Genomic DNA, 18,499 nt, shown 5'->3' on the forward strand with positions numbered 1-18,499 from the left:
CCTTTAACATGCTGCACCCTGTAAACTATATAGGAAAAAGGTAATACATTTATTAAACATGAAAAATATGAATTATTCTATGTTGAATATTAATGTAAATAATTTGATATATTTATTTTACATGTCAAAAGAAATGCTACAGCACTATTAACTTAATTTTGTATTAAATATTTAATTAATGTAAATATATTAAATTGAATAAACATCATTTTTGCTGAAGTTTAAATTAAAAAATTAATTTCCACACAAACTAAATAAAGTTTGTATTTAATTTGAAAATATTACATTAAAATTGTTTTTCTGAAGTTTAAATTATAAAAAATAATTCACACCTAAAGTAAAATAAAGATATTTTTATTCTGCATTACAAATTATTAAAAGTAATGTATACAATTAATAAAAAGTATTTTAATTATAGCTTAAGAAAATGTATTGTTACATACATTTTTAAATGCAAAAATGGTTATTATTTAGGTTCTTTGTTGGCTGTAGTAACTATGAAGTGCAGTTTGTGAATAGCAATGGGCCTATTCATTTATTGGTGAGTTGACGTCCCTCCCTAAACCCCAACCTGCTACTCCCTGTCCCTCGCTAACTCCCTCCTTACTCCGCTGTAATCCTCTACCTTTTATTCATAAGTATTATTTTCCAGCTGGTCCCTTCTGTCCCTCCGACATGAAGTACTAAAAGATATACCTGCATCTATGGAGACTTTGCCGTTGGGCAAAGATATCCACACATTAAAAAATAGGAGAGGCAGAGGTGTAAACACTGCATGTAGGTTTGTGAATAGCATTTTGTAGTACATTGTAGTACTAGTATAGTACCAGAGAATGCACTACAAAATGCAGTTTGTGAATATCCCCCATAGTTTCCTTGGTGCACTCAAGCTAACAGTTCCCTGGATGACAAGGCCCCATCCATGTGATCACCACTATAATCCTTTGTGAACTTAGGAACTTATTGTTATGATACAAACTTTGTCAACTTTGTCATCTTTATTTGTACCCCATGCTTTCAAGTTATTATCTTTTCATGTGTGCGCCGTGTAAAAGCAATACTGCACTCCAGGGAGCTCAATAAATACTGCGCCTTCAGCTAGGGTTGCCACGTAGTTGTCCAAGCTATAGAAATTTTACCGAAACAAATTTTAAAGCACACATAGGCAGATTTGCCATATTAACAAGCATTGGCAAAGCCAATAGGTCTCGTTAAACCAAGAGCTATTGGCATTGTCAATGTTATTGTCTTTTGGCCATGTGTTATGGAGTGGCATAACCTATTGGCTTTGCTTTCAAAAAAACGTTAACAGGAATGTCTAAAGCAAGCACAAAATGTGGAACTGAAGCTGAGGCTAGGGAGATGATGTGGTGTCCTTTTGGGAAAGGATGTGGCGTAAGGGTCAGAGCTGGCGACTATGGAGCTGGGCAACAGGGTACGAGTTTCGGTGTTGGCTTAATATCCTTAATTTTGTGCAAATCACTTAATCTCGCTGTGCCTACAAAAATTTATGTGTCTCTGTGTAAAGTAACTGGTGCTAACGTAAAGTGCTCCATACCTTCGGGTTGTGTTGGCGTTATATAAAACTACACAAAAAAGTAACTGGTGCTAATGTAAAGCACTCCACTGTTGGCGCTATATAAAACTGGTCAAAAAAACAGAAAGAATCACAGTGTTAGGCTGGTTTACAGTAGTGAACATGAGTAAATACATCGCAACAGCAATCACATTAAAAGGACTACTTTTGCCATGGACACTGAGGAGCAGGAATCCCTTGATGACATCAAGACTCAGCCTGTCTCCATTCAAGTTACGCAACAATGGCGCATGGAAACACATCACCAGTGAATGCGGAAAAAGTAAGAGAGTGTCCAGACAGGAGAAATTTGAAGAAATAGAGTCCCACCCTATGAAATGAGAAGAAACAAGGTGAGATACAAACAGTTTAATCATTTTGCACAGGAGAAACGTGTCTATGTAGTTGCAGGAGAAGACACAGGTAATTTAGAAGCTCTGACATATCCGCATACCTGATTCACTTAAGGTCAGGTTGTCAAGCTATAAACACCATTGCCGAACCACCACATATGGAGTAAACATGCACACAAATCTAGTACCCACACGCATGGAAAATATAGACTACACGTGCGACAAGTAATAGCAGCCATGCACACATGCTCCAATTCACTCATCAGCTATACACTAACAGGGCATTAAAGAGCAGAACACCCCACTCACTACAACAAAACAGACTATAATCGGAATATAAAGCAGTGACGGGGTCGGGGGAGGGGGTGATTTGCAGATGGGCCAAGCACCGGGAGGTGCGAGGGAGGAAGCAGAGATGGGAGGGAGGAGGTGGGGGAAACAGAGAGCATCAACAAAGGGAAAAGCATTAACAGGGGATGGGGTGATCTTAGGATGGGGCAAGCACTGGGGAGTGTGAGGGAGCCAGCCATGACAGAAGGAAGGAGGAGGGGAAAACTAAATGCAGCACAGATGTTAAAAGCAGTGACAAGGGAGGGGGTGATCTGTGGATGGAGCATGAGGGCAGGTCGGAACAGAGCTGGTAATAGCACGAGCACTGTGCACAATGCTGAAAAAGAAAGCAGAAAGTAGATCCTGCAATGGTCACAAAAGCAGGAGCAGTGGATGTTTACAGGTACTTGGTCCATGCTCTGGGGGGAGGGCCAAACAGAAGAAGAGGCATGACCATGCATGTCAGGGACAAATGGTGATAAAGAATATGAGACAGATGATGGAACAAGCAAATGGGAAGCCTGTGGGTGGGTTGAAGCCCACAGATTACACACAACATGTCTCTTAGAGACAAAGCATGCGCTGTCTAGCCGAGACCTAAAAATGTATTGTGACAAGACAATCACGTCTTATAGAAGACCTACTTGTAACCCCTATCAGGTACTGGAAACAAAACCAAAGGTCTAGAAGAAAGTGCAGAGGTGGCAACCCCTTTATCGGCAATGACCACCTCAAACACCAGAATGGTGCTGCATTAGGGCACTCTAGGCAGCTAGCTTATGGAATCACTACAAGAGTCCATGAGAGAGACCCAAATTACAATGAATAGTCTCACAAACCATGTTTTGCTAGCCAAGAGAAAACTCCCAAATGGAAAATGTTCATTTAGTTCCAAGTGCCGAGGGTTTTTGCACCAGAGATTTAAATCTATTGCATACAATGTTGTGTAAAGGAAAATACAAATGAGATTGGAAATGCCACCAGATAAGGAAATTATCCCCATTCCCTTGAGCTGGGGGTGCCATATAATGAGGGCTCAAATATTGATTATCTAAAAGACCTTGCAAGGATCATAGTTCTTTAATCCAAATTGAAGAAAATATTATATGCTCTATATTATTGTATTTGTGCTTAAATTTGGTAGGTCTTTGTTGTCTGATGCAACAAATTCAACAATAAAAAACACAAAATAATCATTGATGGAGCCGCAGAAGGTGCAAGTTCCAAACCTGTGGTGTCTTTTGCCTACTGCTTTATCACAAGGCACAAGGACCTCTTACATGGTGTGCCTAACCTAAATCAAAAGTGGACCCTTGTTCCTGGCACAATGGTCAGTAGATCTCTATATCTGCCACTACCAGCCATAACAAAAATGTGACACATAGTGCAAACGTTTTGATTTTGATACCCATGAAAAATCTCATGGTAAATAGTAACCAACAGCTAGGTTATTATCACATGCTGTAGTGTTTACTGGGCCCCGAAAAAATTATCACTTCCATATTCATACATCTCTTGGTCTTCCATTTGACCTTGCTGTGTGACGAGAGGGGTTGGACATAAAGGGCTTTCAAGTCATCCAATGAGGACCAGAAATTAGATAACTAGATGTTAGAAATGGGGGTCTCTAGTTGGCAAAGGTAGGTAACTTTGTCCAAATAGGGACCCTTGCTTCTAGTCAGGGAAAGGGGGATACACACTTTAGAAAACCCCTGCTCACCCCCTTGGTAGCTTGGCACGAGCAGACAGGCTTATACCAAAGGCAATGTATAAAGTAGGGGAACAACCTTTACAACGCAACTTTTACAACGCACTACCATTACAACGCATTTTTTACAACGCATAATCCATTACAACGCATGACATTACAACGCATGACACTACAACGCATTTTTAAAAACTACCTTTACAACGCATTCCATTACAACGCATACTACCATTACAACGCATACCATTACAACGCATAATATTACACTATACTATCCAACACTTACCCTACTGATGCACCCCCTGGAGTTAGAATAGTAATTTTTACCCCTATACTATCCAACACTTACCCTACTGATGCACCCCCTGGAGTTAGAATAGTAATTTTTACCCCTATACTATCCAACACTTACCCTACTGATGCACCCCCTGGAGTTAGAATAGTAATTTTTACCCCTATACTATCCAACACTTACCCTACTGATGCACCCCCTGGAGTTAGAATAGTAATTTTTACCCCTATACTATCCAACACTTACCCTACTGATGCACCCCCTGGAGTTAGAATAGTAATTTTTACTCCTATACTATCCAACACTTACCCTACTGATGCAACCCCTGGAGTTAGAATAGTAATTTTTACCCCTATACTATCCAACACTTACCCTACTGTTGCACCCCCTGGAGTTAGAATAGTAATTTTTACCCCTACACTATCCAACACTTACCCTACTGTTGCACCCCCTGGAGTTAGAATAGTAATTTTTACCCCTATACTATCTAATACTTACCTTAAATGTAATTTAATATTATGCGTTGTAATGGTATGCGTTGTAAAGGTAGTATGCGTTGTAATGGTAATGCGTTGTAAAGGTATTTTTTAAAAATGCGTTGTAGTGTCATGCGTTGTAATGTCATGCGTTGTAATGGATTATGCGTTGTAAAAAATGCGTTGTAAGTGCATGCGTTGTAAAAGTGTGCGTTGTAACGTCATACATCCTATAAAGTATTTCTACCAACACTCACAGTAACACAGTGAAAACACCACAAATGGACACCACACCAGTTTAGAAAAATAAAGTACCTTTATCTAAACTTAACAAGACCAAAGTGACAAAAAAATCCAACATACAAGTATTAATAAAATGACTTTTAAAAGGTTTTAAGCAACTGGGTCCATAGAAAACTATGGATGCGTGATTTCTCTCAAAGTACCTGCAGTTGAGATGCCCCAGTTCCTGAGACCATGGGGAGGCGATGCAACAGTTCTGCTGCACGCATGAGAAGTGATGCGTTGTGTCCGGTCTGTAGGGGGAAATGATGCGTTGATTCCAAGATAATTCTGATCCGCGGGTGATGCGTTGGGAAAACTTGCCGCACAGATGCGATGCGTGGAAATCTGGTATGCGTCAGTGATCGATGCGGCGGTGTCGAGGGGCTCTGAGGCGTGTTCTTCAGCCATGACCTTCTCAATGCATCGGTTATTACAGCGGCGACAGGCGCTGCGTTGGTTTCTGCAGTGGCGCAGCGATGCATGAAGATTCTTCTCGCACAACGGTGCTGTGTCAAAAAACTGTCGCAAAAAGAGCGATGCGTCGATTTTCTGCTACTGTGCGACATGTGTGCTACTGTACCAATGTGTTCACAGAAACATGTCTTACCCTGAGAGACATGTCCACTTCCGCTCATCATTACTGGGAACGTAAATGAGGTCATCCGGTATTTTCTGTTAGGTTCACATTGTTCATTTCCACTGAGCAGCCACCTGGGAGTTGCTTACTATTGTTCCTTACCGCTGTGAAACAGCACACGCTACAAACTGCTTTTCCTCTCATTAACACACTCTGAGCCTTTTCAACAAGCTTCTTTGTGATGCAACAACAATGTATGGCGACTGGAATTTTATTTGTCACTGCTCTTGTTTCAAGAATCAACTATCCTGTCACATAACAAGCTCAAAGAAAAGAAAGAGTAATGCCAAATACCTTTGGAATAAACACTACCCCATGTGGAAGAAGTTGTACCCGTTCAGAAGGCTGCTAATTCAGGTATTATTGAAAGTCATGCAACATTGGTATAGAGCGAATTCCAAGATGGGTGCCGACTTCAGAAAGGAAGAAGTGATGCGGTCTAGTTGTCTAAAACCAAAGACAAGTGAGAGTGCGCGTGTGTACAGCGCTCATTGCACTTCAACTGATCCACCTGAGGAGATGACAGTGTCTCATCTTCGCGCTTGACAAAGAAGTATATTCTGAGGAGAAACTAGAGTTTCTGGAATCTATGTTCACGTTCACGTTAGTGTCTCGACCATCTTTGTGAGCAGAATCCGAGACCGTAGTGTTTCTAGTAAGGAGATTTCTCATGAGTAGCTTTTTCTATAAAAAAGAATCCAGTGAGTAGTGTTTCTGTGAGGAAAATTCCTGACAGAGAATAGTTGTGGTCGTGGAGTGCTCGTGAGCGGAAATTCACTCTACGAGGAAGTACTCTGAGGTAAAGACTTTAATTCCATTTAAGCATTGTGGTCATCTGAGTTCCATCTCTGTGGAAATTCAAAATTTATATAATTTAATTCATAGAGACCAGAAGTTTTCGTATTCTTGTGTGCTTAGAAAAGAGATATTAAATGTGAAGTCCAGTTTCCAGCAGCAGTTCGCATTTCAAGAACTAAAAGTTATCTATTATCTACTGTCGGTCGCCAGTAGATAGTTATAGTTAGGACCGTGTTTCCTTAGGAAATCCGCAACATTCTATTTGGAATAACTTTGGCGCCGGTTGACGAATCATCGCGAAATTTTCAAAATAGGTGGGGCGCTCCGCTCCGCTCCTACCCTGAAAGTCTCGGGGGGATTCGTCAAGCGGGGGCTGAGAAAAAAGGGGGGTCCCAAAACGCGTTTTCCCCATGCAATTTTCCATAGGGACCTTTAGTCCAAGGTACAGCCCGAACGGCTGAACAGAATTACTTCAAATTTGGCAGAGAGGTAGTCCTCAGCTCAGGGAAGTGCCTTTTGCAGGTCTGGTGTCAATCTGTTCAGTAGTTCCTGAGAAAATCAAAAGTAAAATCATATATATATGTGGGCAGGGCCCAACCACAAATCTCCTCCTGAGATCTGATTGGCTGTCAGCACTTCATCCAAGAAGTGTTGGCAGCCATCTTGGGACCAATATACATGATAGCACCTCATTAAAAAGCATTGCAGTTAATAGAAGGTTTTAAGACTTTAGTTACATTATAAATCATTTGTTGATGGTACCATACTCAGTTTAGGAATTGTGGTATGTTCTAAGGCAGGGGTCTTCAAACTGTGGGGCGCGACCCCCAGGGGGGCCGTGGAGTGATGCAAAGGGGGTCGCGCCTTCCCAGTCACACTTCTGCCCAGGCCCAAGGGCTTCAGCCCCCCCCCCTTCCCCCGTCCTGTGTGCCCGGGCTGCTGCAGTGAAACTTGAGCTGCTGGGGGCTCAGCTGGGCAGTGTCTGGATTCCTATCTCCGGCACCCCCGTGTTTTTTCACAGGTCTTTAAAGACCATTTGCATTTTAACATGCCTTTGTAAACTGCTTACAGAGGCTTAGGTTTTTTTGCTGGTTCCAGTACCCCCTGGGTCCCCACTGTGCCTATTCCTTACATTTGGATTTTACATTCACTGCCTTAGTGTGAGAATGCATTTCATGGAAAGGAATACAAAGTTGGCTTCCTGGGGGCGCCGTGAGTGAAAGTTTATTGTGCTTTTGAAGCACCTGCTGCAGCGTTTCTTTCCCCGGCAATTACCAGGACTCACATAAATGTCAAGATAACTTGTGTGATTAATTATCTTCCTTGAGAGAGATCAGAATGTTGTATAGTTGAGGTTTTGACTTGGGTGATGTTAGTGCAGAGGGTTAATATGCCTGCTGCAAAGAACGTGTACCAAGTAGATTACAGAGTGCGTATGATGTGAAGAGATCAGCAGGTTACTGCTTTCAAAAGAGACATCCTTTTGTTACTTGCAATTTATAACTTAAAGTCCTAATATAGAATAGTGAGCTATTAACTTTCATCCTAGAACAGCATACACACTACAAAGAATACATTATTAGACCATTGATTAATGTTGCAAAAAGGGTTAATTTGGCTAGAAATCAATTCTTATTATTAAAGGAAACTCCCAACTATGCTGTTTCTTTTTCGACTCTGAGTTTGTGCTTCTCCACACCAAGCACTCTTGAACTATACTGCCTACCAGTATGGATGACATGTGACTCCTATACTTTTAGTCCTTTGGCTTATGTAACATTTCCTATACACTGATTTACACACTTATGATTGATTGTCTCTGTGTAATGTGTGTGTGATGCAAAGTGCTCGGACACCCTACACTGGTATGAGTGGCACTATATAACTAATTCAATGCATCTGAGAGTGTGGGGTTATGGAGACTTGGTCACTGTTAAAGGGTGCTAGTGAGAGAATCCGTGGTGGGGGTGGTCATTGTGGGGGGCACCAACAAACATGGTCGCACAGGGCACCACCAGCACTAAAGCTGGCCCTGGGAAGTATGCACAGATAAGCGCTGAAAATACCGCTTTAGGTGACTGTTTTTTTTTGTACCGACTGGGCCACCAAAATAATCTGCTGGCAACCCTAACCATAGGACTGGAAGTTTGTTGCAGGATCAGCACATTATTTATTTCCTTCACCCTCGATCCCCGATTAATGCCGCAATAGTTTAACTTAGATCTTAAAGTCTACGCCCCGTCAATAACATGCTGAGTTACTTCATGGGTCTGGGAATGCACCCTGCATTCAGACAACTCATTCCTCATTCTCGCCCTTCATTGTCACGCTCACCCTGCACTCACAGTGATCACAATGCACTCACACTGATCACCATGCACTTGCACCATTCACCCGCTCACCCTGCACTCACAGTGATCACAATGCACTCACACTGATCACCATGCACTTGCACCATTCACCCGCTCACCTTGCACTCACAGCGATCACAATGCACTCACACTGATCACCATGCACTTGCACCATTCACCCGCTCACCCTGCACTCACAGTGATCACTCTGCTCTCAAAATGCACTTGTCCTGCTCACACTATACCTCAACCTGCAGTCACACGAGTACACTACTCATCCTGCACTCATGTGACACTTCACTCACCTGTCCCCCTCACTACTCAATATGCAACTCACTCAAACAAGCCCATCAGTAATCATACATTCATTAATCCCATTCTGAACTTGCATCCGCACCCAAAATGAGAGAGGACAGCAAGGGAGTGAGAGAATTTGATTGAAGAGGTCAGGGATGAGGAGAAATGTGAATTGCCGAAGAGAAGTGTGGACACGCAAGAAGTGAGTGTGATCCAAAGGTGAGGGCTTCTGTTAGAACAAAGGGGAGATGTGAAAGAGGAATGGGGGACTGGAGAGGTGTAAGATACAAATAGACAAAAATTTGAATGAAGAGACGAGGTGAATGAGAAGTGCTGAGGGGCACGGGAGGTGACAGGGCCAGAGAGGCCATGAGATAAATGTGAGAGACTGTTAGAGATGAGGGCAGTGAAAGGACAGAATGGCAAGAGGTGATTAAAGGTGAAGTGAGAGGTTGAATGGGGAGAGTTCAGAAGTTGTAAAAAGGGGTGAAAGAAAATGACCTGCAAAGTGAGAGAGGGATCCGGGGTTAGGAGAGGAGAGAGGGATGGAAGGGAGGGGGTGAGAGGAAAGCTGCATGGGTAAAAGGCTTAACTCTACACAAAACCGCCAGGGTTTTAAGGGACCCCTGCTTCTTCCGGTCAGGGCCAGGTGAGCTTCTAATGTGGCAGCACGTATTGCTGCAGAGTGGAAGGCCCTTCACAAACGTTGACTTGAAATCTTTCTGATGATAATTGCTGTATTTTGGTTATAAATGGGTACTGATTGGGTGAAATCTTTCCTCAGCGTTACTGTGTGTAACAAATATCAAAATAATGAAGCAATGCTATCCCAAAATACGCGGCATCACATAACCTTATTTACATTTTCATCCCACGCAATTTAGTCAACAGGTTTAGACATTTTTGTCAAGAGGGGGTCCTTACGCCTCAAAATGTTGACAGGGGGGTCTCGGCATCCAAAAGTTTGAAGACCTCTGTTCTAAGGTGATTTCACCATGTGAAAAAGCCTTCTGCTGGGATATCATGATTGAGAGAAAAATATTTTCTCATGCTTTTCCCACAGAGGTTTGGAAGGTGATCTATAAGCTAAACTGAGAGCTTATTTTCTGTAAATTCACATTATCTTTCTCAGTCATGTGAGAATGAAGTCTGACATTCTCAGTAAAACATGTACATCCAACAAGGGCAGAGACTGTCAGTTGATTCCTTTGTGTTCTACTGCAGCTTCCCAGAGTGTTCCAAAGAACAACTAGAGCGCTAACAGTCCTACTTATGATAAACGTATGGCACACCTAAAGCCATCTTGCTTGGATTAAAGTGGTAACTCTTAAAACATTTAATTTAAAAAGGAACACAATGAGGGGGTTCATTTTTCCATAACAAGTATGATTAGTGCTGCAGAAAGAAAAACTAGGGCACATTTTGACTTCTGAAATCCTCTTTTATTTCATAAAAAAATTCTGACATGCAGACTGAAACATGCACTTTCAATACCAGCAGCAGTTTCCCCTGGTGAGCAGTAGCTTTACTACAGTGATCTAATCAGCAAAAAGAGTCTTCATTATGACAAAAGTATGGCACACCTGAAGCCATCTTGATTGGAATAAACTGGTAACACTTAAAACATTTAATTTAAAAAGGAACACAATGAGGGGGTTCATTTTGCCATAGAAATTATGATTAATGCTGAAGAAAGAAAATGAGGGCACATTTTGAGTGACTTCTCAAATCCTCTTCTATTTCATTAAAAAATTCTGACATGCAGACTGAAACATGCACTTTCAATACCAGGAGCAGACTTCCATGGTCAACAGTAGTTTTACTACAGTGATCTAATGAGCAACTAGAGTGCTAACTTTCAGAATTTATGGCAAATGTGTGACATATCTGAATACCTTCATGATGGAATCAAAGTAAAAAACTGAAAGCATTTCCTATTGAGGAGACCGCAGTACATGAGGAAATTAGGAAACTTCATAACAAATAAATCTCCCAAGATGGACACCGGAGACAAAAGAGCCCAAATGTAGCCCAAAATCACCCAGATGTAGCCCAAATATAGCCCAATGACAGAAGTGTGCAAAACACTTATTATTTTGTGTTTTTGCAGTGTTATATAGTGCAGACTTGTTAGGTATTGGAGTGCTTTACATGAGCATTGGTTACATCACACAAGAACAAATTAATTTTGGTTGTAGACATGGGGAGACTAAGTGATTTGACCAGAATCACAGAATGTCGAGCTGAAGCAGAAACTCCAACCTGGTTCCCCAGTTGCAAAGTCTGCAGTTCTGGAAGTAACACCACATCCTCTCCCCTAAGTGCAACATTTAATCAAGTGGTCAACTGGATAAAAAAACATAAAGATAACAAATAATTTAAAAGTGCTTTGTCGCTATTTGAAAACTCAGAAAATATGTCCTTATTTTAGTCTTTTAGAGCACTAACCATAATTGTGATGCCAATAAGACCCTCTCATATATGTAATTTCTAAAGGAAATGCTCTAGGTATTACAGTTTTGATTACATCAAGATGACGTCAGGCGTTCCACACTTTTGTAATAAATATAGAATGTTAGTTGTTCATTAGGATACTGTTGAGAGGCAGAGGCCAGGGGCAAGGACTCTGAAAATTGAAGGCAGGTAGGAGGGTGCAAAGGCAACAATTTAACCACACTGAGCAGGCAGGAAGGGCCGTGGCAGCACAACAGACTATGGAGGGCAGTGGAAAGGGGGGCAGGGGCAACAAACCAACAATACAGGACTTGCAAGAGAGGCTGTGGCAATGTAATAGACCATTGTGGGCAGAAGGAAGAGGCAATGGTAGTACAACCATACATGCCAACAGACCCGATTCAGTCAGGAAACGTCCAATGTTTTTAAGCTCAAATGGGCTTTATTTGATCTGTCTCCTGTCTACAATCTCCTCTTTTTCAATGTAACTCAAAGGGAAAAATCAATACCCCAGTTTTTTTTCAAAATCTCCCTCTTACCAAGTTCAAAATGTTCGCAAGTATGGTACATTGGATCATGGAAGGAAATGGGGTAGGGACATGGACTTGGATAACAGAGGACAGGAGGGACATGGAGAGGTGCACCAAACTGACCCTGCAGGGCAGACATCAGGGTTTGCAGCAGCACAATGCACCACACAGGGCATGCGGGACGGGAGTGCAGCACAACAATCCATAGAAAGCTAGAGGGAGGGGACAGGACCATGCAGATGGACAACAGAGAACAGAGGGGCAAGAGGCAATGGTAGCTAGCTGACCATATTGGACAGATAGGAGAGAAAGCTGCAGCATAACAGACCATAAAGGGCAGGAGGGACGGATCAGGGGCATTACAACGAACAGACAAGACAGGAGGGAGGGAGTAGGGGTCTGCACATGTAAACAGAGGGCTGGGGGCAAGGGGGCAGGGCAGGAGCAGCAAGATAGCCATGGAGGTCAGGCAGGATGGGCACTAGAAGCAAGACACACCATGAAGAGCAACAGTGAGACTGTGATGGCATACACACAGACCATGGAGGGAAGGTGGGAGGGGGTCAGGGGCAGCTAACTGACCACACAGGGAAGGTGGGAGGGGCCATGGCAGCACAGAAGACCATGCATGGCAAGTGGGAGGGTTAGTGCAGCACAATGGCTATGATGGGCAAGAAGGAGGGTGCAGGGGCATGCACAAAGGACGATGGAGGATAGAAGGGAGGGTCAGGACCTGTGCACAGACAAGAAAGTTCAGGGGAAGGGGCCTCACAACAGACCGCATGGGGCAGGCAGGAGGAGCAGTTGCAGCACAACAGACCAGGGAGGGCAGAAGGGTGTGGCAGTACAATGGACCATGTAGGACAGGAGGAAGAGGATAGGGGCATGGCATGTGGACAGGCAGGGTGGAGGTGGCAGGGACAGGTTACAGTCATCTGACAATGCTAGGCAGGTGGGAGGGGAGTGGCAGCTCAACAGAACACTCAGAGTAGATAGGAGTGGCAGGTCCATGGAACATGGTGGGCAAAAAGGATGGAGCAGAGGCATGCACAAAGACATCGGAGGGCAGGGGGAAGGAGAATAGGGGCAGCAAGCTAAGCACAGAGTTTAAGCAGGAGGTCAATGATGGGGCATAGAATTGGGCAATGGAGGGCAGGAGGAGGGGACTGGTACATCATACTAAATTGAGGGCAGTGGCAGCACATCAGACCATGCATGGCAGGAGGGAGGAGGCTAGTCCATGGATTCACACAACAGAGGATAGGGAGGAGGGGGATGGGGCAGCAAGCTAACTGTTCAGAGAAGGCGGGTATTGCGAACTTTAATGTTTTTAAAACGTGTGTCTGTGCGAACTACTTAAAATATGAACAAGTATGCAGCATAATCTCACTTTTATTCAGGAAGAAGAGGACGTTTGTGACTGTGACTCCAGGCTCACTTGGCAGAAACACCCCCTGACCCTCCACCCCCTATCGCAAAATGTAATGCCCGTGAAAAGGGTAGGTGAACACAGTGTTATATAGAACATAGTCCTGAGAGCACGATTGAAAATGAAAACTATATATAGTGTATGGTATAAACCAAAAAGTGTGATATAAGATGAACCAGGCGTGAAATATAATATGCAATACATTGTGCGCAATGACAGATTTATTGGAGAGCGCAAGATAGCACAGGCACTAGCGCGTGCTATGCGATGTGCGCCTTGGAGTGTAATATGCACAGGGCAGTGTTGTGTAACCTAACTAGTCTCTAAAGTTGTAATATAAATTATGTGCTGGGGAGTGTAACGTTGCATATGCACTGTGACAAAGATATGGATCCCAGATTGTAATATGTATGGCATAGCACTGTGCGTTATAACATAGGCATCGAGGAAGGCACGTTAGATGGGGCAATATAACCCGTGCGAAGACAAGTGTGGCATGACATATTCACGGGGTGGTGTTACAGTGCACATGGGCTAGAGAGTGTCATAGCATATGCACTAGCTGGTGGAATACAACACAGAGGTGTGTGGCACTCGGCAGGCAATGGTGGGTGTAACACAGCATTGGGTTCTGCCAGGAGCGCGCTGTGACTCTCAAGTGATGTTCGTCCCCTTTCCAGAGAGTAAAATAAAAAGTATTACACATCCAGCAGTGGATGTGTGTTTTATTAACCGTGAGGGGGGTTTCTTACATAGTTTTGGTCGAATTTTTGTCGAATCCCCTTTGAATGGCTTGGTGTGCATGTGTATTAAATGTGCCCGTCAATAGCTACCCATGTTTGTATAAATAAACGACAAGGGTGTCTACCGGGATTAGGCACAGTAGGGCATCAGACATGTCAGAGCTTCACTAGTGGTGTAAATACATTCCACGTGGATTCATTGTATGCATAGTCGCCTTTTAATGAATATCACTCAAATCGTCATGGTGATAGGTACGTACGGTTTGTCCAGCATGTCCTAGGTGTGTCTATAAATATATATTTTTTAAAAATAATAAAAAACGGTGGCCGGCCCTGGGGATTGGGGTAAAAAAATATAATTAGGAGACAGGCCCTGGGGGATGGGGTCATCAGGGCCAATAAATTAGAATAAGAAGGGGAACCACACAGCCCCCCTTCTTAAAAAATTAAAATAAATAAAAGACTGGCATCGTGCCGGAGGCCACGCCCCCTCCTTGCAGCACTCTGCAAACGCGCCCCCTGGCGAGTTGTAAGTTGGGGAATTAATTCCTCTTCAATACTGAGGGTCCCTGAGGTCGAACTAGCCCAACAGGCATCTCCAGTATGCGCCAGGGAGCTGCGCTGCAGACAGGTGTTCTGAGGCCAAGCCCCTTTTTACACCTCTCTGCAACGCAGCTCTGTGGCGCTTACTGGAGGTACCTAGTGGTCTAGTTTGACCCTAGGGACCCTTAGGATTCAAGGGGACTTAATCTCTCAACTTAGAACAGCCACAGGGCGCGTTTACACAGTGGTGAAGGGAGGGACGGGGCCTGAGGTGACGTGTGCAAACACGCACTATGGCACGTTTTAAATTGGGGATATAATTTGCCTTCAATACTGAGGGCCCCTGGGGGCTAACTAGCCCACCAAGTGCTTCCAGTAAGCGCCACTGAGCTGCATTGCAGAGAGGGGGTCCAGGCTGTGCCACTTTTTACACCTCTCTGCAACGCAGCTCTGTGGCACTTACTGGTGGTACCTAGTGGGCTAGTTGGACCCTAGGGACCCTCAGGATTCAAATGAACTTAATCTCCCAATTAAAAACGGACACAGGGCGTGTTTACACAGTGGTGAAGGGAGGGGACGGGTCCTGAGTTAACGTGTGCAAAAACGCCCTGTGGCCTGTTGTAAGAGGTAGTTTTAATCCCCCTGCCCTATTATATACTAGGGGCTTACAGAGGAGGTCATGCTATTCACAGGGGGACCCCAACGCATAATGTTCCCTAGTGTATGTAGGTGTTTTCACTGTATTCTAAGTGTCTTTTAACATAGCACTGGCTCTAGGACTAGTTAGTCAGACTCAGTTACCAACAGTATCCGTCTGAAAAAGTTGAGGGTACAGGATGATTTTGCAACAAGGATTCTTTCTGCTCTTCTTTTTGTTCTTTCTGCACGTTATCCTTCTTCCTGCACTTTTCTTCGTCTTTGAGGACTTCTGTTGCTTCTTTCTGCACTTCTTTTTTTTCTTTCTGTGCATTTTTTCTTCTTTCTTCACATGTCCTATCTCTGTAGGCATAGTTAGAAATTAGCATTTAAAAAACCTTTGAAATTCACAGAAAAAACCATAGGTTTCAGGCACGTTATAGTTAGGAATTAGAATTTAAAAAACCTCAGAAATTCACTGAAAAAAACCATAGGTTTCAGAGGTGTTATAGTTAGCTGGACTTTTCACTTGTACAAAACCATTGAAATTCCACCGTTATAGTTAGTTCAGCTAACTATAACTCGCGTGCCCGCAATGCACTGCTGATGATGTCACATATTACATCACTCATGACATGGTCAGTGACATCACTCATGACATCACTGATGACATCTCAAATGACATCACTGATGACATCACTGATGACATCATCCTTGTGATAGAGTGGCAGACCTCCTCTCACCCTAATATAACCTTTGATACACACATTCAAAAATAGAGACTAAAATTTGCAAAACAATGGACATACCAATACCAGTTACAACAACCTCTTCAGTAATTCTAAGATCCACATACACATCCACTCATTCACCAACAGTCCTATACAGTCACTCATACATGTACTCACTCATCATATGTACTCATACACCTATACATCCTGTTACACAATGCCACTCATCCATAGAGTTACTCACACTCATAGTCACTCATGCTAATAAAGAATCAAACATACATTTACTTGCATATACAGTTATACACACACCACCACACTTACTTCTACGGAAACTTACACATACTTAGTCTTTTAAACAATCACTTATAGAAACACATACTTATTCATACAGGAACTCTTTCAATCCCTCACTCTCACATATACTCACTTATATACACCAATAGTCACATATACTAGTTTAAAACATATGTAGTTACTCATAAAGACACTATTGAGACAGTCATTCACTCACTAACACACCCATACACACACTCATCCACCCATACAGTCCTGCACACATGCTGTCTTCAACACATACAAACAGTGAGTCACTCATACATGCACCTATGCACTACGTAATACCCCCACCGAACCATGCAGACACTCAGACTGATACTCAAAAAAACAACTAATAACCTATATAGACACCCATGTAGCTAATCACCAACCCATGCAGCCACTTATACACAAAGTGAGAGACTGATACAGATATTTACATATTTAAACATTACTCACTAAGCCATGTATTCACCATGATACACTTAATCAGTCAGTTACACAATCAATTTTTCAAAAACAAATCATCCATTAAGACACTTATATACCCATTTATTCTTCCATCGACCTTGAGATATACATATATAAAACATATTTAATTTTCAGAAAAACAGACATTCACTGGATGATGTAATCAGTGATGTCATTTGAGATGTCATGAGTGATGTCATGAGTGATGTCACTGACCATGTCATGAGTGATGTAATATGTGACATCATCATAAACACACTCATCCACCTATACAGTCCTGCACACATGCTGTCTTCAACACATACAAACCATACAGACACTCATACTGATACTCAAAAAACCAAATAATAACCCATATGGACATTCATGTAGCTACTCACCAACCCATGCAGCCACTTATACACATAGTGAGAGACTGATACAGATATTTACATATTTAAACATTACTCACTAACACATGTATTCACTAAGATACACTTAATTCGTCAATTATACAATCAATTTTACATTAAAAAAAAATCACCCATTATATACCCATTTATTCTTCCATCGACTTTGAGATATACATATATAAAACATATTTAATTTTCAGACAAACACACATTCACTGGATGATGTCATCAGTGATGTCATTTGAGATGTCATCAGTGATGTCATGAGTGATGTCACTGACCATGTCATAAGTGATGTAATATGTGACGTCATCAGCAGTGCATTGCGGGCGCGCGAGTTATAGTTAGCTGAACTAACTATAACGGGGGAATTTCTATGGTTTTGTATGAGTGAAATGTCCAAATAACTATAACGCTCTGAAACCTATGTTTTTTCAGTGAATTTCTAAGGTTTTTTTCTATGCTAATTTCTAACTATAACGTGCCTCAAACCTAGGGTTTTTTCAGTGAATATATATATTTATTATACTATGTATACATGTGAAAATGTCTCGGTCCGCCTGTTTGCCTCAGTGGCACAGAAAAAATGGGTGGAACTGACATCAGCATGCCGACGAGGTCCTCTTATGGCTCTGATGACGTCATATGGTGTAGCAAGCGGAGCCATGCTAGTATGACGTCCTCGTCGATGTGGGAGAGCTAGGAAAGAATTTCCGTGGAATGCTGGTGCAGGGGATATTCACCTAAGTGTTCAGGCTAGTCCTTTGGGAGCAACTGTTTATGTTGCCACTCCAGAAACCAAAACCAGTGATTAGAGGGCAGAGGCCCTGAAGATGGCACACGAGGTGGGGTGCCCAGTCATGTGCACCGGCGGGGCAGCGAAGTGACGAGCACCACAACCCACAATAAAGGTAACGAGGGCACTGAATAACACAGGATCTTCTCTTTGTATCTGGCAGGAACAACAAAGTTAAAATGCCCTAGTACCAAAATGTAGAATTAGTGCTACAACGGTCTTCAAGAGGACCTGCGATGCCGCTTCTGCCTCCCGTACCCTGTAGGTGGCACATGGGTCACGCGGTACGGTCATACTGCGGTGGGACGCACACTCGTTGACATCTCATGGCACTGCTCCACACTTCAGGGAGG

The sequence above is a fragment of the Triturus cristatus genome, chromosome 10, assembly GCF_964204655.1.
Source record: "Triturus cristatus chromosome 10, aTriCri1.1, whole genome shotgun sequence".
Classification (NCBI taxonomy): Eukaryota; Metazoa; Chordata; class Amphibia; order Caudata; family Salamandridae; genus Triturus; species Triturus cristatus.